Source organism: Symphalangus syndactylus, chromosome 2, assembly GCF_028878055.3.
Source record: "Symphalangus syndactylus isolate Jambi chromosome 2, NHGRI_mSymSyn1-v2.1_pri, whole genome shotgun sequence".
Taxonomy (NCBI): domain Eukaryota; kingdom Metazoa; phylum Chordata; class Mammalia; order Primates; family Hylobatidae; genus Symphalangus; species Symphalangus syndactylus.
Genome location: NC_072424.2, coordinates 107,248,361 through 107,275,346, shown reverse-complemented (window position 1 = coordinate 107,275,346; position 26,986 = coordinate 107,248,361). Strand labels below are relative to the sequence as shown.

General features: G+C 37.7%; 1 long non-coding RNA gene across 1 annotated transcript; it reads left to right on the top strand.

The window, feature by feature from the left end:
- Positions 1-1,860: 1,860 nt before the first annotated feature.
- LOC134733217 (uncharacterized) lies at positions 1,861-26,597 on the top strand. The gene is made up of 7 exons (XR_010116739.1): positions 1,861-2,159; positions 3,112-3,163; positions 8,017-8,112; positions 9,184-9,382; positions 20,854-20,927; positions 22,773-22,935; positions 25,487-26,597. It is a non-coding gene; the product is annotated as an uncharacterized lncRNA (long non-coding RNA).
- The last annotated feature ends 389 nt before the right edge of the window (positions 26,598-26,986 follow it).

The following is a 26,986-nucleotide window of genomic DNA, read 5'->3' as shown; positions in this document are numbered from 1 at the left end:
ACTAAAGTTAGGGAAAGTCAAGCAAGAGAAGACCTAGCCTCTAAATCCTGCATTTTCAAATTATCCTGAGGAATTATATCAAGTTCAGCTAAGTACATTTTAAGAGAACTCATGATAGTCTTATTTTTATTCAGAGCATGAGGACCAAGATGATGAGAAATATGGACATGACGTCACATGAAACATGGTTGAAAATAACCCAGAAGGAAGGAATGGGGCTAGTTAGAGTAGGTATGATAGTAGTCTTCAAAGATTTAAAAAGGTAGGTGGAGTAGGGTAGGGAGGCAGACAAAGATTAAACATATGGAGTAGAAAACTCCAAACGACTGATAGTAGTTAGAGCAGCCACCACTCTTGGGGGCCTGCTGCTCCCTCAACCACCAAGCACAGAAATAAAGGACAATCTTGAGTTCCTTCAAGGAAAGTTTCAGCAACTGCCTAGCCTTGAGAAGGAAATAGGCAACCTGATAAGCAAGCAAGTAATAATAACTTAAGAAAATAGCCAAGGAAGTTAGAGTCACAAGATGTTTGTTTTTCTGTAGAAACTAAAGATAACATCTTAACATATGTCCTTGAGTTGTTTTTCAGAAACCTAGACCCCACCAAATAGACAATGCCATCTGCTGGCACATACACCTCAGACAAGGGGGAACTGAGGACTGAACTCCGATGGCGGTTCTAAGTTCTAAATTTCTTCCTGAGAGGCCTGGAGAAAGACATTCCCACAGGCCAGACCCTAACATTCATTTCTGCTGACCCCAAGTTTTTAGACAAAGTTTCTCTTCTTTAACCAAGGACGATTCAGAGAATCTTTGAATCTCCCTATGACCTGTTAGCCTCCACTTCGAGATATCCCGCCTTTTTAGGCCAAATCAGTGTATAACCTCCATGTATTGATTCATGATTTTGCCTTTAACTTCTGCTTTCCTTAAATGTACCCCTGCCTTTAAAAACCCTTGCTTGTAAATCACCAGGGAGGTTGAGTCTTAAGCATGAGCTTCCTGATTCTCCTTTTTTGGTGTCCTGCAAGTAAACACCCTCCTTTCTCTTGCTGTAAAACCTGTCTGTGGATGTTTGGCTTTAGTGCACTGTACTGCACTGAGTGCGTAGACCTAGCTTTGATTCAGTGACAGTAGAAATTCAGTAGATATTTGTTATATTAAATAAGAATATCTTTCTAACAATAAAGAATTCCAATATTGAGTGGGCTGTCCGGGAGCAGTATTCAAGTAGTGGTGAGATGACCATCTTTCTGGAAGCCCCATAGCATTCTCTCATTTTGTGGACTCTTTGTTGCAAAAGCAAATAACTAAGATCTCTGGCAAAATATTGCCCCAACATTTAGCTTTGCTTTTGTTTCAGAGATCTGCACTAAATCTTTAGCAATCATACTGTGTTAGATTATTACTCTAATGTGTTATATCCCACTTTACGGAGATGCCATAACTCATTCCAAAGTAATTATAGCTTGTGATTATTGTGGAGAACACTCACTTGGGAATTAGAAGATGGCTGACTCCCAGTTATTAGCTTGATGATATTGAATACGTCATTCTATCTCTTTGAGTCTTATTTTATCAGCTGTAAAACGAGGATAATAAGCCGATGTCAGTGAGTCAACCCCTTCAACAAACATTTCCTGGACAATAACTGAGCGCCACGCCCTTTGCTAGCATTTGGGGATGCAAAGCACTCTCTGCCCTCAAGGACTTCAGTGTCTGGTAGGATTGTTGTAAAGAGTAAGTGTGTTGAATGAGATGCATATAATAACACTGGGCACATAGAAAGCCACTATATAAATGTAATATAGTATTATTTGTGTCAGTGAGTAATCATTAAGCACTGAATGTGATAGACCCTGTACAGAACATATTAAACCATTGTACCAGAGCTATAGTCTTACTTTACTTTTCATCTTTCTTCAGCTACGTGTATGTGTTTCTAAGCATAACTTCTTGGAAAAAAAGGAAATTCTTAGAAGCAATTAGAGTATCACACCCATGCTATACCCTTTGATTCATTAGCTTGCTCTATTTTTCTGTTATTTTGAAATTACCCAAGCTGAAGCAGAAAAACTGCCAGGAAAATGTCACAGCCACCCCTTACCGAACAGCAGAAACACCAGCAAAACACCAACTGCAACATGGTGTATTTTGAAGGTAGACCAAATAGCATTTTCTGATAATTTGGATATAAACTGTGAAAGAAATATATAAGACTCAAGGATGGTTCCAAATATTTTGGCTTGAGAGACTGAAAATATTCATTTACCATCACTTATGATAGGGAAGCCTTTAGGGAGAAAAAGCTCGGAATGAGATAATAAAGATCATAAATTTCAGTTTTGGGATATATTTGAGATATCTATTTAACTTCCAAGTGGAGATGCTAGTTAGGCAACTATAGTGTGCGAAGCTGAAGTTCAGGAGAGAGGTTTGGGTTAGAGATGTAGATTTGAGGGCAGTCAGCATCTTTAAAGGCAGGAAGCTGGGCGTGATCACCAAAAGAATGAGTGTGGATCAAATAATGCCTAACAAAAGGTTAGGTAACAAAAGCAAAAATAGACAAATGGGATCATATCAAATTAAAAATTCTTCTGCACAGCAAAGGAAACAATCGACAGAGTGAAAGGACAACTTTTGGAATGGGAGGAAATATCTGCAAATGATACATCTGAAACGGGATTAATATACTAAATATATAAATAACTCAGACAACACAATAGCAAGAAAATAAATAACCCCACTTAAAAATGGGCAAAAACCCTGAATAGTAAAGGAAAAGAAATATATTTTCTTTACTCATCACAAGGTACATGATTGTGGCTCCTATAACAAAAGACAGATTAATTTAAAAATTACAAATTTATTTAAAATAAGTTTTATGTGACTTGGGAGCCTTTGGAAATAAACTCCCAAAGAAACAGAGAATGTGTATTTTTATGCTAAATTTGATGAAAAAGCAGATAGCTACAGAGAAGTATAATTGGATAAAAAGGGTATGATCTAATGGTAATAAACTAGGAGAAACTTAACAAGGCCTGTTTGTTCAGATTCTTCTCTGTTTCTGTATGTCTTCAGAGATAAGAACATTCCTTTTCTCTGTGTATAGGATGGGCGCCTCTGGAATGAAGGCCTTATTCAGGGCAGGAGGGTGGAAGACAGTCAGAGAGACCTTCCTGCTTCTGCTGTTTTCTCAAATTGTAACTGTAATAGGTTCATTGCTTAATGCACAGTGAGTAAATATACCGAGACACCAGGGGTTGCAACAGAAAAAAAGTTTAATAATTGTAGGGCAGCTTAACAAGAAGAAACCTCAAATCTACCTTCCCAAGAGGTTTGAGGGTAGGGGTTTTAAGGAGTCTGGATGGGGAATGGGCTGAAGTGTGGGGATTGCCAGTTGGTCAAGAAGTGAGATGTGAAATCATCGGACAGGGTGATGTAGAAACTTCATTCTTGTGCTGAGTCAGTTCCCTTGTAAGGGGAGTCTTTAGACTGGTTAGCATCAGCCATTCTGCTGGAATTAAGGATTTAAAAATACCTTAAGCAATTCTTGGCTGAGTGCAGTGTCTCATGCCTGTAATCTCAGCTCTCTAGGAGGTTGAGGCAGGATCACTTGAGGTCAGGAGTTCGAGACCAACCTGGCTAACGTGGCAAAACCCCATCTCTACTAAAAAATACAAAAATTAGCCGGCCATGTGTGGCGTGCATCTGTAATCCCTGCTACTCAGAAGGCTGATACAAGAGAATGGCTTGAACCCAGGAGGTGGAGGTTGCAGTGAGCCAAGATCGTGCCTGTGCACTCCAGCTTGGACAGCAGAGTGAGACTCCATCTCAATAAAAAATATAAAATAAAATTAAAAAATACCTTAGGCAATTATTGAGTACAAAAGGTTTTATAATTTTATATCACAATTCTTATCTACAGGAACAATGCAGGAGCCGGGTCAGCATGCTCTACGTAGATTCTTAGTCAGCAGCTGTAAGAAAGTGGATCTAGGTGCACCAATGCACCCTGGTTAATGCCTAACTATAATTCTGCTGAAATCTTGGCTTATAATTCTCATCAGCCTTGTAAGGGTGGTTTCAAAATGCCAACATGTCATATTTTGAGGTAGCATGTCCTGAACCCCATCAATAGACATCTTTCAAAAGAAGACATACAAATGGCCAGCAGATATAGAAGAAATCTTCAACATGACTAATCATCAGAGAGATACAAATTAAAACCACAGTGAGCTATCACCTTACAGCTGTTAGAATGACTGTTATCAAAAAGACAAAAGATAACAAGTGTGGGTGAGAATGTGGAAGAGAGGGAACCCTTGCACACTGTTGGTGGGAATCACACAGTCATTATGGAAACTGGTATTGAGGTTTCTCAAAAAATAAAAAATAGAACTACCATGTGATCCAGCAATCCCATTACTGGGCATATATCCAAAGAAAATGAGATCAGTATATTGAAGAGACACCTGCACTCACATGTTCATTGCAGCACAATTCACAATAGCCAAGATAAAGATATGGAATCACCCTAAGTGTCCATCAGTGGATGAGTGGATAAAGAAAATGTGGGATATATATACAATGGAATACTATACAGCCTTACAAACAGAAAATTTCTGCCATTTGTGACAACATGGATGAAGCTAAAGAACATTATTTTAAGTGAAATAAGCCAAGAATGAAATGACAAATACAACATGATCTCACATGTATGTAGAAATTCAAAAGGTTAAAATGTTTAACTCGTAGTAGCAGAGGGTCGAACGGTGGTTACCAGGGGTTGGCAGGGAAGGGATTGGGGAGATGTTCGTTAAAGTTTATGAAATTTTGGTTAGACAGGAGGAACAAATTCAAGAAATCTATTGTACAAAAATAACAATGTATTATATGCTTGAAAATTGATAAGAAAATTTTATCATCACAAATATGTGAGATAATACATATGTTAATTAGGTTGATTTAGCCATTCCACTACATATATATATATGTATGTTTTCAAACATCATGTACACCATAAATATCTACATTTTTTCAACTTTTTAAAATTAAAAACTTTTTCTTAAAAAGTATGAATCTAAAAGAGATAAGGGCCAAAAACAGATACACGGCACACCAGATTTTCAGAAGTCAAGAAAGAGAAGAAAAGGAAATGAGGAGACAGGAGGAAGACCCAGCAATGTATTAGATAACAAGGACTGACCAAGTATATCAACCTATCAGATGTAACTCATCTAACTTATCAAATGTTATTAACAAGTAAGAGGAGGGCTGAAAATCAATCATTGAATTTAGCAACATAAAGATCATTGGTGATTTTGACAGGAGCAGATTTAATATCGTGTGGGAACAAAAAGCTGGGTTCATGAGGGTTTAAGAGAGACTGAGAGGAGAAGAATTGGAGAAAATATGTGAAAATGCTTTCAGAGAGTTTTGCTTGTAAAGAAGATTAGAGACCTGGTTTAACAGCTGACAGGGGAAGTGGGGTTGTTTTTCTTTTTTTTTTTTTAATCACAGGAGTAATAACAGAATATTTTATTGTTTTTGGAAATAACCCAGTAAAGGAGAAATTGATGTTTAAAATGAAGGGATAATTGCTAGAAAGAGTTTCTTCAGTAGATGAGAAGGAATGGGATGTCGTTCACAAAACAAGGAAGTGGTTTTAGAGAGGAACACGGAGAGTACCCATGGCAAGTGGGTAGATGGTGGTAGGAATCTGGAAAGTTAATTTCTGGATGCTTCTGTTTAATCATTGGAATAGGAATCAAGATAATCAGCTAAGAGTGAAGAGAGGAGATGTGCTGGAGGCTTAAGGAGTGAGTAGAAGGTGTGAATGAAATGACAAATACAACATGATCTCACATATATGTAGAAATTCGAAAAGTTAAAATGTTTAACTCATGGTAGCAGAGGGTCGAATGGTGGTTACCAGGAGTTGGCAGGGAAAGGATTGGGGAGATGGAGGGAGTAGGAGGATAAAAGGCCTAGGAAAGTACAATGTGATTGTAAGGTGCCATCAAAGGCCTGTTTCAGGTTGCTGGTAGAGTGACACACTGTCCCAGTTTGCTTGCAATTCATGGGTTTTCTGGGATTTAGACTTGCAGTGCTAAAAATGGAATAGTCCTGGGCAAACCAGGATGGTTGGTCATACTAGTTTTTAGTCGTGAATTGAGAGAATTTAATGTTTTTGTTTCTTCTGCTGCCATGAACAGCTGCAGGAGTGCAGGGTTAAATTAGGCACAGAGAGAGAGAGTGAGAGATGGGGGCGGGTGGGGGCGGGGGAAGAGAGAGAGAGAGAGGGAGAGAATTTGACCAGGGTTGTAGTTTTGCCAAAGAATACACCAAACAATTTGATCCAACCATTTCACTTCTGGGTATATATCCAAAAGAATTAAAAGAAGAGTCTCAAGCAGATATTTGTACACTTGTGTTTAGAGAAGCATTATTCAAATAGCCAAAGATGGAGGCATTACAAGTGTCGATTGACAGATGAATGGATAAACAAAATGTGGTGTATACATACAATAGAATATTATTTAGCCTTAAAAAGGAAGGAAATTCTGATACATGAATGAACGTTGAGGACAGTATGTTAGAAATAAGCCAGTCACAAAAGGATGCATTCTGTATGGTTCCACTTATATGAGATACCAAGAGTAGTTAAATTCATAGAGACAGAAATTAGATGGTGGTTGCCAGGGGCTGAAGGTATTTGTTGTTTAAGGTGTACAGAGTTTCAGATTTGCAAGATGAAAAGAGTTCTGGAGATGGATAATGGTTATGGTTGCACAACAATGTGAATGTACTTAATACTATGGAATTATACACTTAAAAATGTTAATCATAAATTTTATGTTACATGTATTTCTTCAAAAAATTTTAAAAAGCATAAAAAACATAAGACCACAAACAAAGCGAGAGGGGGCAAAGGATTTGGAGAGAATTATGCAATGAAATGATCTGAGCAATTTGGTTATGTATAACTTCTATGAAGGAGTTTGTTTTAGTTTTAGTTTTGGTGATAATAGGGAGAAAAAGATCAGGATTTGGGTTCTGGACATATAAAATTTGAGGTGCCTATTAGACATACAAGTAGATATTTTGAAAAGGCATTTGGATATGTGGGATAGGAGACTGAGAGGGAGGTCTGGGTTTTAGATAAACATTTGGAATGTAACAAGCACTGTAACTCATAGTTATAGGGCCTTAGGCTTTCAGAGATGTTGACAGGGTTTGAGAGGCTTCATTGGATCTTTATCTGTCACTCAAAATTAGTTTTAAAAATTATTATCAAAATGATGCCTTTCAGACCATTTTACTTTTTAACAAATTAATGGCTTAAAAAAATAGCAGTCCTCTACACCACTCATCCCACTCTCCACATTTATTTTTGTTAAGGTCTTTTTCTAGCATTTTCTGTATTTTGACTTCTCTACTCCTCAGCACCCAAAGTCTTGTTTCTGCTATCTGACTAGGGTCGGCCAGGATTAATATCATGGTGTCATTCATCTCTATATATGCTGATTACCTCCAGAGGCCCCAGACCCCAAGGCCGTCCTCATCTTTAGCACCCTAATCCACACGACACTCTGCACATCCCCTATATGGGCCCGATCCAGCTCTTACCCTTTTCCACCCCCTAAAACTCTTCTGCTACTATACCCTCTGAGATTCATAGTGCTTCAAGAGAAAAATCCTCTATGTCTTTCACCTCTGAGACTAATTGAAGAGGTGAACAGACCATAATGTATATCAAAATGAAACTTGCAAGGCCAACCACTACCTAGGCTGAGCCTCAGTACAATATTTATGCAGGTTTTGCGAACTGGGTTTTATGTCATATTCTTAAATGAATGGGTTTCAGATATAAAATGAATAGCTCTGTACTCTTTGCAGCATGCTTGTGAAATGGAATCTGGTCATGTATTTCTGTTATTGGACAAAAGTCCATTGTTTGTTTCATATTTTATGCTCAGATGCTAATTTTTCAAATGAATCTTTCTTTTTGTAGGTGACATTAAAGTTACCTACACCTACAGAAATAATTGGAGCACATGTCTATTTGGGCCAAGAGGATAAAGGCCAGTAGAGGAATCAGATCAAAGAAGTAAGTGTAGTGTATATTTCAGCATCTCTAACTTTCACTTACAGTGCATTTCTTTTATTTATAATCATCGTGGGAAGTAAATTTGTCACTACTCTGGTCATGCACTGGAAAATTATATAATGAACACCGATTTTCTGTGTGCCATGGTTGAGACAGATTATAATGTCAAACCAGGCCATCGTGGCTCTGATCCTGTCCAGTGCAATTCAGAAATTCTCAACTGACCTTCATATTATGAACAAATTTCTGCTGTTTCTCAGCATGATTTTCAGGAACTTTCACGTACTTGGCAGTTTGCAATATTGATCAAGTCAGAATCTTATTCAAGTATCTGTTACAGAATATAAAGTTGGGAATTTTCTTAAAGGTCAAGGTGCAGGTTTTACTTTGGTACATTTCATGGAGAAATTAAAGTGATTTTTCTTACTATTCCCCCCAAGATTTTGTCTAAGACAGGCACAGATTTGGGGAAATTGGGAGTGAGGGAAGTAGGAGACCTTAATGGGAAGAATATTCAATGGGGTTAAGCCATTGATGACCAAGCACAGAGAGCAGGGAGGGTGTTGTTAGGAAGATGGGTAAATGGAACAGAAATGCTCAGGGGAAAAGCAGCATTTCTTTCTGTGAAGCACTGAGAACCTTTCTCTCTTCTTCAACACTGAGGGGTTCTATCAGTCAGAGTCCAACAGGAGACAGAAATCACATACAAATAGGGAAAGTGTAACATAAATAACTAACAGGGGATTTCAGTAATGAGGAATCGGCTGACAGAAGCATGGAGAATGCAAACAAGTAAAGAACAGTAGGCACAGGGAGAGCCGCAACCCTGGGGCTGGGATAGAGCACCCAAGAAAGAGGCCGCTCCTCCAGGGGCTGAGATGCCGACTGTGGAGAGGCATGGAGCAGGTCACTGTGGCACCACTCTGGTGGGACTTGCTGGAAATCCTCCCCCTGGAGTTCGAGGGAAGCTGTCCTCATGAAGGTGCTGTGCCTCAGAACTCTACAGACTGTGGGAAGCTGGGGAAACTGTTTTAGGGGAGAAACCATGCTCACTAATACTCTATTACAAAGCCTCCTCGGGAAGTGTGCAGAGAACTGGAGTGGACCTTCCCCTAGGAAGCTGCCCAAAAGGAGAGTGCTGGAAAGCTGGCTGCAGTGAGGCGCTTCAGATCCCAAGGGTATGCTGGGGAAGCTGCCACAGGTGGGAGCACTTGCTGCTGGCCCCTAGGCACTGTTGAAACAACTGGACCCTCTGCAGGAGCCCAACAAGGTGAGTACAACAGAGTAAGAGAAAACACTCTTTCCTCCAGTGCTCCTCCACTGACAGAGCTGAACATTGGGCCAGCTGGTGATGGGAAGGTATTTACAGAATTCAGCTCCATGGAAAGAAAGGAGGATTTGGAGCTGAGAGGCAATAAATCAATAACACATGCTGGGCTCTAGATGCCTCCCCACCACCTCTCATTTCCCAAATGCCCATGACCTTGTGCTCCTTGCTTTCTGGAGAAATTCTACTTAACCTAAAACATATGTCGTATGGTGCCCTCTTTTGTGCTTAAAGCTTACTCTGAGACTCGAAGTCTTTTAATGAAGCAAAAGACCTACTGCACAGCATAACATGCCCTGCACGTAAAATAATTATAGCTCTGTGCCTGGTGTCATTACACTGGACGAGTTCTCACAACAGTTCCTAGAGATTGATCTGAGGCTCTGGTAGAGAACGGTAAGAAAGCAATTTAGAAAAGCAATAATAAAATGGATCGTGGCAACCCAAGTCTATTCACTGAGGATTACCTTAAATATATTTGCCATTTTAGTTTTCTGGAGTGTTTCCTTTGTAATCACATGAAAGGAACTTTATTTTCTTTATCCAGGCTTTCAAATTACATCTGAAGAAGACAAGGCAAATAGTTATTTAGGTCAGCATAGTTTTCATCTGTGTTTATTTTCTGTGTATATTACTTAACAAACAACATAAATGAAAAGGCACTTAGTCTTAACACAGAAAAACTGAAATCTGTCTTTTTAAATCTAATTCTAGTCAATTAAAATCAAACCAGAATTTACACTTCTTCGCTATCTTGGGGCAGAGACTGAGAGTTTGGTAGATTTGCTAATTTGTTGTTTGCTGAGCTAAAGATCTTTCCTCCAACACCCCACTCCAACATACTCACGTATTCACGAAACACAACAGCGACCCTGTACAAGAAATCACCATCCTGGGCAATCATTACCCTGACAAGAAATCAGCACATGCAGACGTTTGCTACCAAGGGAGGGCTGCACAGCTTAGGCACTGCTCAGCTAAGCCCCCTAGGAAAGACATTGCAGAGGCTTTGTCAGGGCTGCAGCTGACAGCTACATGGGAATTGGGATTCACTGACTTGCCCAGCCTCCTTACTTTCTCTGTTCCTGAAGAGGATGAAGAAGACCATCCAGAATCAAGGCAGAAGAAGCAATTTCCTCTTTGCTTAAGAGGGATTTTGGCTAGCATCTTTCAAACGTGAAATAGGACCCATGAAGGAGCTTTTCAAAACAATCAGCATAGAGTGAATCACAAATGCTGATCTTTAGCATTTTAAAGTATGATGCATTTTCTGCTACATGTACTTTACAAAACAAAACAAAACAAAACAAAGTGTAGGTAACAACAACGACAACAGCAAAAGGATTATGGCGATTACCAAGTAGTTAATTATTTTGTTATTTTCCGGATTTTATGATATTTGTGTTGTCAGCATTTTAAAATCTATAATAAGTCTCATTGTAAATATTCACTTTATTGAAAGAAAATATAGGTTAAGCACCACCAGAAAACCAAGAAACAGATTTTCCTTCTATGAATAAGTCAATAAAAAAATGAAGATACAATGAAGGGAAAGTTTGGAATGTGGAAGGGAGCTTTTGGAGGCATGGCAGAAACATTAACACGAGTGAAGATCCCCCAAAAGAGAACTCTGATAGGTTTATAGACTTTTTTTCTTTAGGGGAGTTATTTATATAAGGGGAAATACAATCAATTCTAGGGTTTAAGTATACACACAGAGGACTTTACAGTTTTGAGAAAAAAAAATCATTTAATAAAAGAATCAAGTCTTTTATACCTGTTAGACTCATCATCTCCAGGGAGATCATTCATTTAACCAAGACTATAGTCAGAGATACCCAATGGGATAACATGATATCCCTCAAGAGCTTTTGAGAGATTAGTAATATGATGCCATATCTCTTATCAAATAATGTTTTGCTAGGAATTAGAGTGTGCTGAGTTTTTAAAAGATCATTGTGTGAAAGAATTTGAAATTATTATGATGATTATTACTATTATTATTTAGCACAGAATGACAGAATGGTTTCAGGGACTAATAATCAGCCAAATAACTCTTACAATTGCTTGTTACAAACATTCCCAGGCTGATAGTGGCCAAAACCCATTCTGATTGGACAGTTGTACAATAGGCTACCGTATTTATGTTTCCCTAGACTTAAGCCTGAAACAGGAAGAATTTTCTGCCTTAGCAGCCACCTCTCCCCATCCTTAAGTCTTCTCTTCCATAATTGTTTGCTTTCTCTAGCTACCTCTTAATTTTTGTTGTTTACTGAAGTCCCGCTGTGCTATCATTACATGTGCCATGAAACTTGATCACTTAGCAGGGTTGGTGATAGCATACCCAATACCAGGAGGGGCTACAGAATCAGAAATGTGTTGAATCAGCTTCTCCTACTGCATAAACTGCTCCTCCAAAGGGAGTTAGGCTCATTGGGAGCCTTTAATAATCCAGGCCACTGGGGTACCTCTTCATAAATTACTATTTCTTCATGATAAGCTTTTCTCTTCAGTTGCAATTTCCTTGGCTGCTAGTGGTGGCTGCTTGCAATATCCAAAAAAAAAAATGAGAAAGTGGGGCAATGATAGGGAAATAATAGAAGCAGGATCCAGAGCTTGAAATAGTTTTAGAACAGCACTGCTGACTGTAAAACAGTCAGCTCTACTGAGTGGAGTAATGTTAGATGTTTTATCCATCCATCCATCTGTTCACCCAGATGGTAGAATAAATATTCTAAAAAAAACCTTGGATATTATGTGGGGAAAGTTGTAAGATTAAATGTAAAAGGGATACATATAATCCCTAAATTTAAGTGTAAAAAATTAATCATACAATTACAGAATGGAGGATTCCTATGTTGAGTACTTGTGTCCACGTGTGAAAAATAACAGGTGATTAAAAACAACATCAGTCAATAGCTGCAAGAAAACTCTGCAATCATGTAAACAGAATTAGAATGTCAATCTCAATGGTATAAGAGTTATTATTTTTTAAATGATGTTTGGCTTACATCAGGCTATTTGATTCTGAACACCACATTCAAGAGGAGCATTGTACACTGGAATTTGCAAACTGAAACTGGAAGATAGAAGTTTATTTCTCTCTCCAGTCATAAAGCTGTTGGAAAGTGATACTGGGAGCTGCTAGTGACCATCTTTCCAGTTCTATGTGTGTTTGTGTTGGTGAGTGGTATCAACTTCCACCTCTATCCATAGAAAAATAACAATATTTATCCTCCTAAATCTGCTATTTCCTGAATGAGCAAATTACCTTACATCTGTTTTCAACAAGGGGATGGGATTTTAATACTAGTGCAGAGATGGTGTCGAAACTGCAGGCCCTATGTATGACAAAGTATCAGATCTGGGCTGTATTCATAAAGATAAACAGCAAAGTGCTCCATGGAGATGCCTTCGTAAGCCAGGGCACATATAAGACTGTCATCATAATTAGCACACAATCAAAAACTACAAAACACCAAGGCAGTCTACCACCCTGTGATTTTTTGCCCTTATAATGATTGGAAGCATTCCAATGACTGGAATTATAGATAATAGAGCAACTTAGGATAAATTAAAATACCAGCATCTTTAAAATGTTTAGAATATACAAAGAATAAACTGAATAATAGATATTATTTTTTGAAAATTATAGGAAGGCATGAAAAAGAAAAAACGATTTCAGAGATTAAAAAAAGTCATTGAAGTTAAAAAGTCAATAGATGGGCTAAATGGTAGACTAACTTCATTGAAAAGAGAATTAATGAAATGCAAAATAGAATTGAAGAAATAAGAATACAGCAGAAAGAAATAAAGAAACAGGAAATATACAGAGACTGATTTACCAGATTTATAATGAAGTAATGATGCTTAAGCTCTAGGCCCCTCAATTGCATAGACCCTTCAGCATATGCTCCTCCTTAGCAGTGTGTTTATATTGATATATGTTGCTAAAAAAATTTGCAAGGTGAGATTTTTAACTGCAATTGATGAAGACTGCAGAATTTTTTCATTCCACTTGGCTTCTGTCATACTTTTCTTATGTTAGATAGCATTGAAGAGGCCATGCACATTTTTTGACCAATGATGACTTGTGGCACTAAAAAACACTGACAATAATAACCAAGCTAGAGGAGAGATTAAATATTTTTCATTCCCTCAATTGAAAAACATATTACATAATTATTGTCACAGGAAAATATGCACCCAAAGATGAAGAAGAATAAAACTATTATGGAGGTATTCCAGTAGTTAATATACATATTACAATATTTTTCTGGAGTTTATTATGTTTGTAGAATTTGTTTGTTTTGTTTCAGTTTATAATTTGTGTGATTTACTTTTCTCATTCTAAAGAAATATGTACTTCATATCTAATTTTCTACTCGTACTTTTGTATTCTTTCCCAGATCTTTTCTGGGAGTCTAAGTTTAAAGACTCCCAGATTGTCTAAACTGCAGGTCCCAAAAAACCTGGATCTGTCTCGGGAAGTATGAAAGACAGGTTGACACATGGAAGATAAAATGAGAAGCTCCAATTTAAGTTAACTAAGATTCAAATGAGAATAAAAAAATTTGGAAGAGACAATATTTAAAGAGATATGTTAGAAAATTTTCTCAAATTGCAAGACTTAAATCTTAAGTTGAAAAAAGTACATTAAGTTCTGAATAGTGCAAAACCAAAATCTTCACCTAAATACATCGTAATGAAATTACAGATTATCATAAACAAAGAAAAACTCTTAAAAACTACCAAAGAAAGAAAACCTATAAAGATACTAATCAAAATAAAAGTAGACTTTTTATTAGCGTTAATTGGTGTAGAAGGACAGTGTAATCGTATCATCAAATGCTGAAGGAAAATGTCCACCTAGAATTTTATACCCAAAACAATCACTCAAGATTAAGAGCTGAACAAACACATTTTCTGACACTTACAAACCAAGAAGTTCACCCTCACTAAATGAGTTATTTATCTAATTCCTGAGCAAAACAAAACAAAACAAAAAACAAACAAAATAAGTCAGATGGAAGACGTGGAATTCAAGAAAGGATAGTAAGCAAAAAAAGGAGTTAAACCAAAATAAGTATTGTCCACAAAAACAAGCAAGCAAACAAACAAAACCCCAAAAACAAAAACAACCCCAACAACAACCAATTATGGTTAGTTTAATAGAACTAAAACACTAAACAGAAATAATATAAGATTTGACACTCCCTGTGTCCTGAAGCACTCTCCTCTCTTAGCTTTCTTGACATCACATTTTCCTAAAATCTCATCGCCTGCTCCTTCTCAATGTCCTTCGCTGACATCACCTTCAAGTTCAACCTCTGAATGTGGTAGTTCTGTTACTGGTAGAAGGTGTCCAGGTTCTTGGTGTTTTGAACAAAGAATTAGACAAAATGCATAAACCAACAAAAGAAAAACACAGAATTATTGAAACAAAAGTACACTCCACAGAGCAGGAGTGGGCTCCAGCAAGCAGCTCAAGAAAGGCTGTTACACAATTTTCTGGGGTTTAAATACCCTATAGAGGTTTCCCATTGGTTACTTGGTTTACACCCTATGTAAATGAAGTAGTGGCCTGCAACCAGTCTGATAGGTTGTAGAAGGTGACCAATCAGAGGCTGAAGTGAAGTCACAAAGTTACACATGAAGACTTGGCCTATGACCAGTCTGATTGGTTGCAGGAAGGGACCAATCAGAGGTACTTTAATTTTTCACCTGCAAGGCAGAAAAAAGGTCGGGGGTGGGTTGCAAAGGGAGTAAGCTCTGATTCTTTTGTTACTTGGGTGTGCAGAGGTGGGGTTTTCCTTTTCATTCAGTTCTAGGTAGTCAGTGTGAATCAGCCTGGGTTCCCTGCCTCCAGACCCTATTCTCCTGCCACAGTTTCTCAAACCTTGTCCTGGAACCGTCTGTTTTTCTCTCTCTCCCTAGAAGGTTAATATGGTTTGGGTCTGTGTCCCCACCCAAATCTCACCTTGAATTATAATAATCCCCACGTGTCATGGGTGGGACCAGGTAGAGGTAATTGGATCATGGGGGCAGTTTCCCCCATGCTGTTTTCGTGATAATGAGTGAGTCTCGTGAGAATCTGATGGTTTTATAAGTGTCTGGCATTTCCCCTGCTTGCACTCATTCTCTCTCCTGCTGCCCTGGGAAGAGGTGCCTTCAGTCATGATTATAAGTTTCCTGAGGCCTCCCCAGCCATAAGAAACTGTGAGTCAATTAAATCTCTTTTATTTATAAATTACCCAGTCTCAGGTATTTCTTCATAGCAGCATGAGAATGGACTAATACAGAGGTCTTACTAATTCCCATGAGTTTTTGACCCCTCGCCTTCAAAATTCATATCTCTTGCCCAGGCCTATCCTTTGAGTGTCAGATTCACACATTTGACTGCCTACCTGACACATTCAACATGATACTTCACACTTCAAATTCAAGATGTTTAAAAAGAAACTAGTTCTTTCCCTCACCCATTGTAGACATCATTAGCCACCTATGCAACTCTGTTTATCCTGTATTTCTTGTTGGCAGAGTCCTGATTTTATTTTAATAGACTATCTTTTAAAAGTAATTGTAGGGGCTGGGCATGGTGGCTCACACCTGTAATCCCAGCACTTTGTCAGGCCAAGGTAGGTGGATCACTTGAGGCCAGGAGTTGAGACCAGCCTGGCCAAGATGGTGGAACTCTGTCTCTACATATAGTACAAAAATTAGTCAGGTGTGGTGGGACACACCTGTAGTTCCAACCACTAGGAAGGCTGAGGCACGAGAATCACTTGAACCCGGGAGGCAGAGGTTGCAGTGAGCCAAGATTGCATCACTGCACTCCAGCATGGGTGACGGAGTGAGACTCTGTCTCAAAAAAAAATTGTAGGTTTACAGACAAATTGAGCAGAAACCATAAACTCCTTTCCACTGCCAACCCCTACAGAGTTTCCTCTATTTCACCATTAACTTACATTAGTGTGGTACATTTGTAACAACTGATGAACCAATCCTGATAAATTATGATTAACTAAAGTCCATAGTTTACATTAAATTTCACTGTTTGTGTTGTACAGAGTGGATTTTGACCAATGCATAATGTCATGTATCCACCGTGACAGTATCATGCAGAATAGTTTCACTGCCCTAAAAATCCTCTGTGCTCTGCCTACTCATTTCTCCCCTTCTTCCCCACTGGCCCCTTGGACACCAGTATTCCTTTTATTGTCTTTGTAGCTTTGCCCTTTTTCGGAATGTCATATGGTTAAAATCATACAGTATGTTGTCTTTTCAGAGTGGCTTCTTTCACTTAGAAACATGCATGTATCACATTTTAAGCTAGATGGTTAAAAAAAGAAATGTACGTTTAGGTTTCCTCCATGTCTTCTCGTTGCATGATAGCTTATTTCTTTTTATCACTGAATAATATTCCATCATATGGATATACCACTGTTTGTTTATCCATTCACCTATTAAAGGACATCTTGGATGCTCTCAATTTGGCAATTATTAATAATGCTGCTATAAACATCTGTGTGCAGGTTTTTGAGTGGACATACATTTTCAATACATTTGGGTAAATACCTAAATCCTGATTTTATTTTATTATTTGCAATTTCCTAACATATTTTGGGAAGAGAATTCTATCTTCAGTTTGGGAAAAATATCCTTATTGATACAAGAAAATAGGAAGATCTCTTTTTTCCTGCATACAGTTGGTTGGGGATAGTTATATTCTGCCGATAAGAACTGAGTAAAGACTTCTGCAAAATCCGTCTCAAAAAAAAAAAAAAACTTTTATTTTTTATTTTTTATTTTTTTTTAATTCTATTGTTCTTTTTTTTTAAATTTTTATTTTTATTATTATACTTTAGGTTTTAGGGTACATGTGCACAATGTGCAGGTTTGTTACATATGTATCCATGTGCCATGTTGATTTCCTGCACCCATTAACGCGTCATTTAGCATTAGGTATATCTCCTAATGCTGTCCCTCCCCCCTCCCCCAACCCCACAACAGTCCCCGGAGTGTGATGTTCCCCTTCCTGTGTCCATGAGTTCTCATTGTTCAATTCCCACCTATGAGTGAGAACATGCGGTGTTTGGTTTTTTGTCCTTGCGATAGTTTACTGAGAATGATGTTTTCCGGTTTCATCCATGTCCCTACAAAGGACATGAACTCATCATTTTTTATGGCTGCATAGTATTCCATGGTGTATATGTGCCACATTTTCTTAATCCAGTCTATTGTTGTTGGACATTTGGGTTGGTTCCAACTCTTTGTTATTGTGAATAGTGCCACAATAAACATACGTGTGCATGTGTCTTTATAGCAGCATGATTTATAGTCCTTTGGGTATATACCCAGTAATGGGATGGCTGGGTCAAATGGTATTTCTAGTTCTAGATCCCTGAGGGATCCCCACACTGACTTCCACAATGGTTGAACTAGTTTACAGTCCCACCAACAGTGTAAAAGTGTTCCTATTTCTCCACATCCTCTCCAGTACCTGTTGTTTCCTGATTTTTTAATGATGGCCATTCTAACTGGTGTGAGATGGTATCTCATTGTGGTTTTGATTTGCATTTCTCTGATGGCCAGTGATGATGAGCATTTCTTCATATGTTTTTTGGCTGCATAAATGTCTTCTTTTGAGAAGTGTCTGCTCGTGTCCTTTGCCCACTTTTTGATGGGGTTGTTTGTTTTTTTCTTGTAAATTTGTTTGAGTTCATTGTAGATTCTGGATATTAGCCCTTTGTCAGATGAGTAGAAAATCTTTTAGAAAATCTTTCTTCACTTATAGGAAGGAGACAGTGGTCAAGATGGCCACCTCTGTCTAAAAATATACTGATACTTGAAACTGTCGCAGCTGTTGTGCCTGAGGATAGACCCATACTGAACAGGGCAGATTTAAGAGAACCAAAGAGAAGTGGACTCAGAGCCCTAAAGTCCAGCACTTGGATCCTGCGCTGCTGTGTACCTCTTAGTTACGTTAAATGACATATTTTCATAAGATTTAAAGCACATTAAGCCTGGACTTTCTGTAGCCCAAAGCATCCTAGTTGTTACTCACCTCTCACCTCCCTAGTTTTTGTTAGTCTTATAAATAACATCGTCATCATCTACATGATCATTCGAGTCCCGAATCTAAAAGTTGTCCTTGAAATCTCCCTTCTTGCCTATTCCTCAAATACCTCCTCTGCACCCAATCCATCTTAGGTCTAGCTCTGTCTTCAAAATACTCTTTAATTTATCCTCTTCTCTATATTTCTGCAAACACACTGTAGTCCAGGCCACTATCACCTTTTTGCCACAATTACTTTAGGGGTCTTTCTGCTTTTGCTCTCGTGCCCTTCCAATCCTGTATTCAGGTAGCAGCAACAGAAACTGAATCAGGCCCTGTGATTAAATCTTTTCAGTGGCTTCTCACTGCTCTTAAAACCAATACCCAAATTCATCCCCATAACGCATAAAACCCTGCATGGTGTGGCCCTGAACCTCTGTCCAACTCAGTTCATGCCATCCTTCCACTGGCTTGTTAACCTCTGGCCACACTGATCTTCTTCTGCTTCCTAGAAGACATCTATCCTGTCCCAGCTCAGAGTCTCCATGTTCTAGTTCTGCTCAAACTGCCTTCTGAGGGGTGACACCCTGCCTTGCCCACACACATGAACATACTTTTCAGATAATTGGCTTCTTCTCATTTTAGGTATCACCCAAATGATGTCTGAAATGAGATACCATTTAGATATCACCTAAAATGAGACAAGGCTTTCCTGAGCATACATTCTAAAGTTGGTTTTCCCATTTCTCTCTGTTTTAGTCCCTTGTTTCCTTTATAGCACTCCCAACAAAATTCTATTTTATTCACTGCTCTACTTACCTGCCTATCCCAGAGGAAGAGAAGAGACAAGGGATTCTGTCTTAATTATTCAACATTGTGTCTCTGGCACCTAATCAGTGCATTACATATAGGAGGCTCTCAAACTTAGGTGCCAGATGAAAGATGAGTGATAACTTTTCTTGTTCTCATTTTTCATAGCCATGTCTGTTGATCTCAATCAGGCATTCACCAAGATTAGATTTTTTTTTTTAAACAAGAGATTGACATAATGGAAAGGCAAAGAAAAAGGGAGAAGACAGAGGAAGAGAAAGAGGCATTTTATAATTTATCAAGTTACTAATATTAATAACCTTGTTTTAGAATTAATTGAAAAATCATTTCTGAGAATCATAATGTTTGATCTAGAAAGCATAAATAAAGGTCATTATTTGAGTTTTACATTTTTATTACAGTGGGAAAGCAATCTAGTTTAGTTCAGGAGAGATGACTGTGGATCCAGCCATCACATCCCACTTGGATGTGTTTATAAAGTGCTTGCAGATCATGAGAAGGAGGCCACTGCGGTTACCATTCACTCCTGAGAGAAGTTTTTGTTTAATGTTTGTCTTATTGCCGTGAGGAAAAGCAGCTTTATTAATCTTTCAGAAATACATTAGATTGAATCACTTGTAGACTTTCTATTAAGAAAATTAGATATTTTTTCATATGTGCACTATGTGGACTGCAATAGACACACAAACCAAACATTCTGAGTAAACACTAGGCCTTTAAATTACGGAGCAATTTATATCGATCTATCAGGCAGATGGGGTTGTTTAGAAGCAGGGGGAGAAAGAAGAAAGATTTTAAAAACTCATTATCATTTAATCAATGGCTAATATTTTTTAGTTGTGGTGATAAAGCTTTCACTTCAAAACCAGCACTTAGTCAAGAAATTCATTTATCGTCTTGTCTTTTTGGAAGAATTCGAAGAGACACCACATAATTCTTACTACCTCTTTAGGGATATCAAAAAAGCTCCACTTTTAACATGTCAGTTCATTTTTTTTTCAATGTCTGCTTCTGTTGTTACATATTTTATTTAAAAAATGATTCATTCATTCATCAGATCACGTTCTGTTGTTCAGGTTTCAGATTTCCCTATTTGGATTACCTTCCCTTCTTCTTGCCAAATCTCTTATGACCAAGTTCAACTTTCCCTGGGGACTCAAACCCTTACCTTACAGCCCCACAGAATTCCTTCTCCCCTGAACTTCTGTGCATCCTGAATTTAGCTGCGACTTTGTCTTGGTTTGTTTTAATGCTAATCCTAGAGTCAAACAGCTTTTTGGATTTCTGTGTAGCCAATCTCCTCCTCTCTAGGATCACCTCGCCTCTCAGCCACTTGAGAGTGGTTATTCGTGCCACCTGATCCTGCGATAGTGCTGGGATCACAAGAGGTCAACACTTGATTCATGTCCAGCCAATCATGCTTCCTTCTTAGGGAATTTAAAATTTGAATAAAGAGCAGCTAGTTCTTCTCCATAGGCCCTTTGAAAATAACTGTTATAATCAGAGGTTGTCTATTTCCATGCAGCCAAAGCCAGGCATCCCATCTGGAGAGAGAGAAGACTGAAGCAGAAACACAATGGGAAGGAAGCAAAGATGGAGGTAGAATAGCTGCCACGAGCCCTGATAGTTTCAGTCCTTGATTGCATGTCCTTAGGATCTCAGGTTTCTCTGTTTTTCCTTTGGGTTCCATGAAAAACCCTGATATTTTGATAATAAACATTGTGTTGCTTTGCCTGGTTTGAAGATTTTACTTACAAACTAAAGAACTGTGGACAAGATATACTTCTTGTCTCAAGAGTGCCTGTATATTTTAGGATTTTAGTAAGTGTATGTGGAAAGAAAGGTCAGGAACGTCGGTTTTACCTCTCTTCTCAATGAGAACAGCACTGGGCTCCCAATCACTACTTAACCTTTATCCTGCAAGTTCTAGTTTTTAAAATAATTGAAAAGTTAGAAAAGTAATATAGGATTTTACTTTTGGAAAGTATTGAACCTAATGAGAATGTTTTAAATTTAAAATGTATGTTTTCAGGACCTCCTGGCTTGGTGACTTTGGACAAGTCACTTAATTGTTTTAAGCCTCTGTTTTTTCATATCTAAAATGGGAATGATAAGAGTGCTGTCACAAAGGACTGTTGAGGGCATTTACTAGGAAACTGTGTCTGCTAGGCACAGTACAGGGCCTGGCACATGGCTCGCAGATCTATCAGTTAGAACCCAATATTGGCTTTAACAACAAAATAACTATCCTGGTGCACGTAGGTGAAAAGGGCGGAGTTATCATAGGCTTCAGATGAGGTTTTACCGGAGATATAGTTTCTTCGTTCTGCCTTTTGCAATGTCATCTTCATCCTCAGGATGCATCCCATGGTCCTTTGGCAGATCTGGGCTGTCCCTACTTAGTAGCAAATCAGATACAACAGTTCCAACTGTCACATCCTTATGCACACTATGCTTTAGCTCAGGAGAGGGGTGCATCATTTCAAATAAGCCTTACCAAAACCTCACTGGCTCTGATTAGATTCCTTATCACCTCAAGCATTGTAGGCAGGAGGCGGAATGGAATTCACTTATTGAATTACTAGCACCCAGTTCTGGCATAGGGATGGTGAAAGGAATAGGTCCCTAAGGGTGGCTCATGCCTGTAATCCCAGCACTTTGGGAGGCCGAGGCGGGCAGATCACCTGAGGTCGGGAGTTCAAGACCAGCCTGACCAACATGGAGAAACCCCGTCTCTACTAAAAATACAAAAATTAGTTGGGCGTGGTGGCACATGCCTGTAATCCCAGCTACTAGGGAGGCTGAGGCAGGAGAATCACTTGAACCCAGGAGGCAGAGGTTGCGGTGAGCTGAGATTGCACCATTTCACTCCAGCCTGGGCAACAAGAGCGAAACTCCATCTCAAAAAAAAAAAAAAAAAAAAAAAGAAAATATAAGGAACTCTTTCCAGAAGTAAAGAGAATAGATTTGAGGCAGTTGTCTTCTGCAGTGCAAAACATTCAAGAAATGTACCTTTCTTTTACCTTAAAAAGGATTTTTTTGAGAACCCATACAAAATAGTATATTATTTTATCCAGTATTATAATTATGCATGAGCTACTACAATTGCTGCATACATTTTTGTTAGTTTATGTCTGAATGTGATTTTTACAAATGGATCTGAAGAAATGTCTTATTCTTAACCCAAAGGTCGATCTGAACAAATCTTTCTTTGTATTTTATTTGCCTTTAAAAAAATTCTTTTATGGGGGCTCTACTCTTCAGAGTCTGCTAAGGAAATGAGATTTTGGCAATGTTTTAATTCAAAAAAAGAACTCCTAGTTTTACTGTGCTGGATCTGGTTGTCTTTAGTTTCCATTATATTCCTGTTCCATTATTCCTTCAATAACTTTGTTCTCCCATGACTCTTCTTTATTGTTACCACATTTTTTCTGTTCTTTTCAGAGACGAGTTTTCGGATTCAACTGAAGCCCTTGCTATCTGGTAGAGTCAGAGTCATCACAATTGGGGACTCTTCATTAAGCTACACTTTTTAATGGAACATCCTAGTGAGGTTTGAGAGTACAGCCTGATGGTCTATATCACATTGCTAAGCCGATTTTATTGGGTTAGTATATACGTTTTACAAATTTGTTATTCTAATCTCTCCGAAGAAATAATTTCCTTATTGATCCCTTTCTTTTTCCCCCATTTTATTTTCCCATATTTTCTGATATCCTCTACTTCAACTTTTAAAAATTATAACCCATAGGAATAAATACATTTTACATTATGACCCAGTGTGTATACTCACAGAAACATACTCATACAGAAAACAAGTTTCACAAAACAATACTTCCTCTGTACAGTGCATTTTGGTGTTGTTATTGTGTTCTGTTCTATTCATTTTCTTCCATCCTACTATGTTATAAAAGTTGCTCTTTTACAAATCTGTAATTTGATCTTATGACCCACTGACATGTCTCAACATACCATTTGAAAATTACTGCTAAACTGTACTTTCTCACTAGTGATATTGTACATCTAGGGTTTATGATTGTGTTCAAGAGAATTCTTGTCTTTGTAAGGCAAAAAGGGCAAATATGTCTATTTCCATTTAAAAGAGCATTATACGAAATAAAATTATTAAAACTTTCCACTTAATAGCTGCACTGTTTAGAGCCCACGGGAAGCACATCAAGTGAGTATGCACGCCAATTAATGAAAACCAGATAAATTTTATGATTCAGTTACTCATTTTGTTAACTACCCAACACAGTGATGCAGAACACCTTGATTGTTTTGACTGTTTTGAAGTAATTTCTGCACATCTGCCTCACCAGATCCATAATTTACATTCAGCTGCCTCACCAGATCCATAATTTACATTCATCTCATTATATGAGGTATCATGATTACCACTAATACATTAAAAACCAATTTATAAAAGAAAATAAAATTTTAAATTATATTCAGTTTACATTTTATTTACTGGGACTATACTCTTCATAGCAACAACGTGTTATTTTTGGGAAGTGTCTATACATAGTAGTGTAAACATTTAATTATTAAGAATCAAAAAATGAAGAGTAAATAATCCAATTGATATTTTAAGGAATAAAAATATAAGAATTATAAACATCAGATCATAAAGTTAGTTTTGGTCCATTTTTGATTCCACAACACATTGTTAAAATGTCAATGAAAATATTAATATGCATTTGGTATAAGACCAAACAAAATAAATTTATAAATATTTTCTTTTATTTACATATTTAAATAAAAGGGACTATCACCTTTAAAATGGGAAAGGCCTAAATCTCTCTTTCTTTCTGCCTCTCCTTCCCATCCTTCTACTCTTCCGTCCTCCATCTCCATCTGTTTATGTACAAAGAAGTTAACTGGCCTATTCTATACCTCTTGAAAGATGTATGAACCATCATTTATTTATTTAAATAAGTCCTTGGTGGTTCTAACCCTGGAACGTACTCTATAGAGTTGCCAATGCAAAATATAGCACAATGACTCATCAGCACCTAAAATTTGTAGCATCTGCTTGGTAAATTTTGATTTGGAACTTGTACTTGATATTGTGTTTCTCTTCTGTTCACCATGTGTTAATATGTATGGTGTATTTTCCTCCATAAGCAGTTAACAGTTTCTAATGTGGATACTTCAGTTTCAGGGATGATTGCCCATCTCCCTGAGGTGCCCATTAGGGTGCCCCAATGAATTCTGTAATGTTTTATAGTTTGCATTTTAATTCAGCTAATCCAAAGCACGTTCTCCAAATTCGGTGAACATCTTTTCAGATATTTCTTTTGTGATGTTAAAGTCAATAATTTTATTTAAGTTACATGGAAGATAATAGACTTTAAATATTATATAAATTAATTACATAAAATGATCTTAAATAATATGCTGACATAATTTTTTTTACTTAAAACTCTTGTCCTATGTAATTCAAAAGTAACAAAATGATTTAAAAATTCTGTTTTTTCAATCCTTTATTATTATTCAAGAGTTTGAGTGTCAAAGTCAGTCTACGCTTCTGTAAAGAAATATAAAAATCAGTGGTGTATTTGGCTACAGGTAATCTGTTCTTGGCTCCAACATTACTAAACACATGACTGGATATGTGTGCTTGTGTGAGTCTAGAAGCTGAGGCTAACAGGAGAGGGTAATTGCCCATAAAAGTGAAATAAAAAGCCAAAATTCTTCTCTTAAGCTTAAGCTTTTTTCCCTCCTTAGCGTTAAAGTAACTTTCGAAAGTGCTATTTACTTCATAAGAAATGTAGCAGTGGAAACATAAGGTCGGGGTGTTGAGAAAATTCAATCACAAATAAACACATTGTGTGAACTGGTTTTTAATTTTGAAATTAACCTGGGCAAATTCAGCTGGTTACTCCTTTTCCCTTTTTCCCAGTTTTCAAAGTTAAAAAATTTATGACTCTCAGGCAAAGATAGTGTGAACTCATGTCAAAGATTTTATTTAACTTAATCCATGAGGGAACCAATAAAATGTTAAAACTTGTATAAGAATTTGAGAAGCTACACACACACACACACACACACACACGCACACGCGCACGCATGCAGTCTCACACATTTCATAAAAGGATATTAGGATAAGATTTCTCAATACAAAACTGTTACCTTTGGGGTTATCTCTCTGCCAGACAGAACTTGTTTGCATCCGTACTAGACAAAAACCTGCAAGTTAACCTTTGCCTGTATGGAGTTGTAAAACCGACCAGTTGATAGAAAGACAAGCCCGGTAAGTACTGCACTGAAAGAATATCCAGATATTTATTTTGCCTATTTCTAAGTTCTGAATAATGTTTCTTATACCCATACTCTTAATACTCTTAATGTAGGAGTGTATCCATAGTCCTCCCTCTACACTCTCTCCCTTAGTGATCGCGCTCAGTCTTGTGGTTATAAGTAACATCAATATTCTCATGATTCCCATATTTATATCTGTAGTTTGGATCTTTTTCTTGAACTGCAGACCCTTATGTTCAACTGCCTGTGGCATGATGCACTTAGATACCTACTGAGTAGTTTAAATTAAACATGTCTAAAACTAAATTCTGTGTTATGTTTTCCACAAAAAGCCTACTCCACTCACATCCCCCAGTAATACCTACTCTATCCTTCCAGATGATCACAAGTTATCAGTACCTTATTTTGCCACACTCCATAGGCGATCCTACAGGAAGCACTAGTCCACCTTTGATATGGTTTGGACGTTTGTCCCCTTCAAATCTCATGTTGAAATGTGATTTGCAATGTTGAAGGTGGGGCCTCATGGGAGGTGATTGGATCATGGGGGCAGATCCATCATGCATGGTTTAGCACCACCCCGTTGGTGACATGTGAGCTCTTGCTCAGTTAGTTCATGGAGATCTGGTTGTTTAAGAGTCTGAGACCTCCTTCTTCTCTCTCTCTTGCTCCCCATTCTCGCCATGTGATGGGCTGTCTTCCTGTCGCCTTACATCGTGACTGTAAGCTTCCCGAAGCCCTCAGCAGAAGCCGAGCAGATGTTGGCACCATGCTTCTTGTACAGCCTGCAGAACTGTGAGCCAATTAAACCTCTTTCCTTTATAAATTACCCAGCCTCATATATTTCTTTATAGTGATGCAAAAATAGCCTAAGTCAACCTTCAAAATAAATCAGTGTCTAACTACTTCTCACTTCTTCTACTGCTACCACCTTTTCTATCTCTAGGTGAGTTCCTGCAGAAGTGTAGAGCTTCAGGGAGATAACTTTTCTAAATAAAACAGGGCCTTAATTTGTCCAGGGGTGAATGAGCAGTTCTTCAAACCTGAAGATGCAAAACCAGCTCTCAAGAGAGCCCATTCTACCAAAACATTCAAAAAGTGATAGTATTAATTCTCTGATTTATAACTGAATGTAGCTATTTCTAATATCCCCAAGAATATATGAAACAACTTTCTTAAGTATGTTATGAATGTGCCTTTATTTTTTTATTCTCAAAGTTTTTCTAATCATTGCATAAGTGATAATGGTCACTGTTCAAAATAATGGATTTCTATGATCTACATGTCACTCTTCAGAGAACCTGAAATGTGCTGATACTTTAAAATTTTAAAATATTATTATTTGTATTTTTTTAGTGAAGAAACACTCCATATTAGTTTTCTAGGGCCACCAT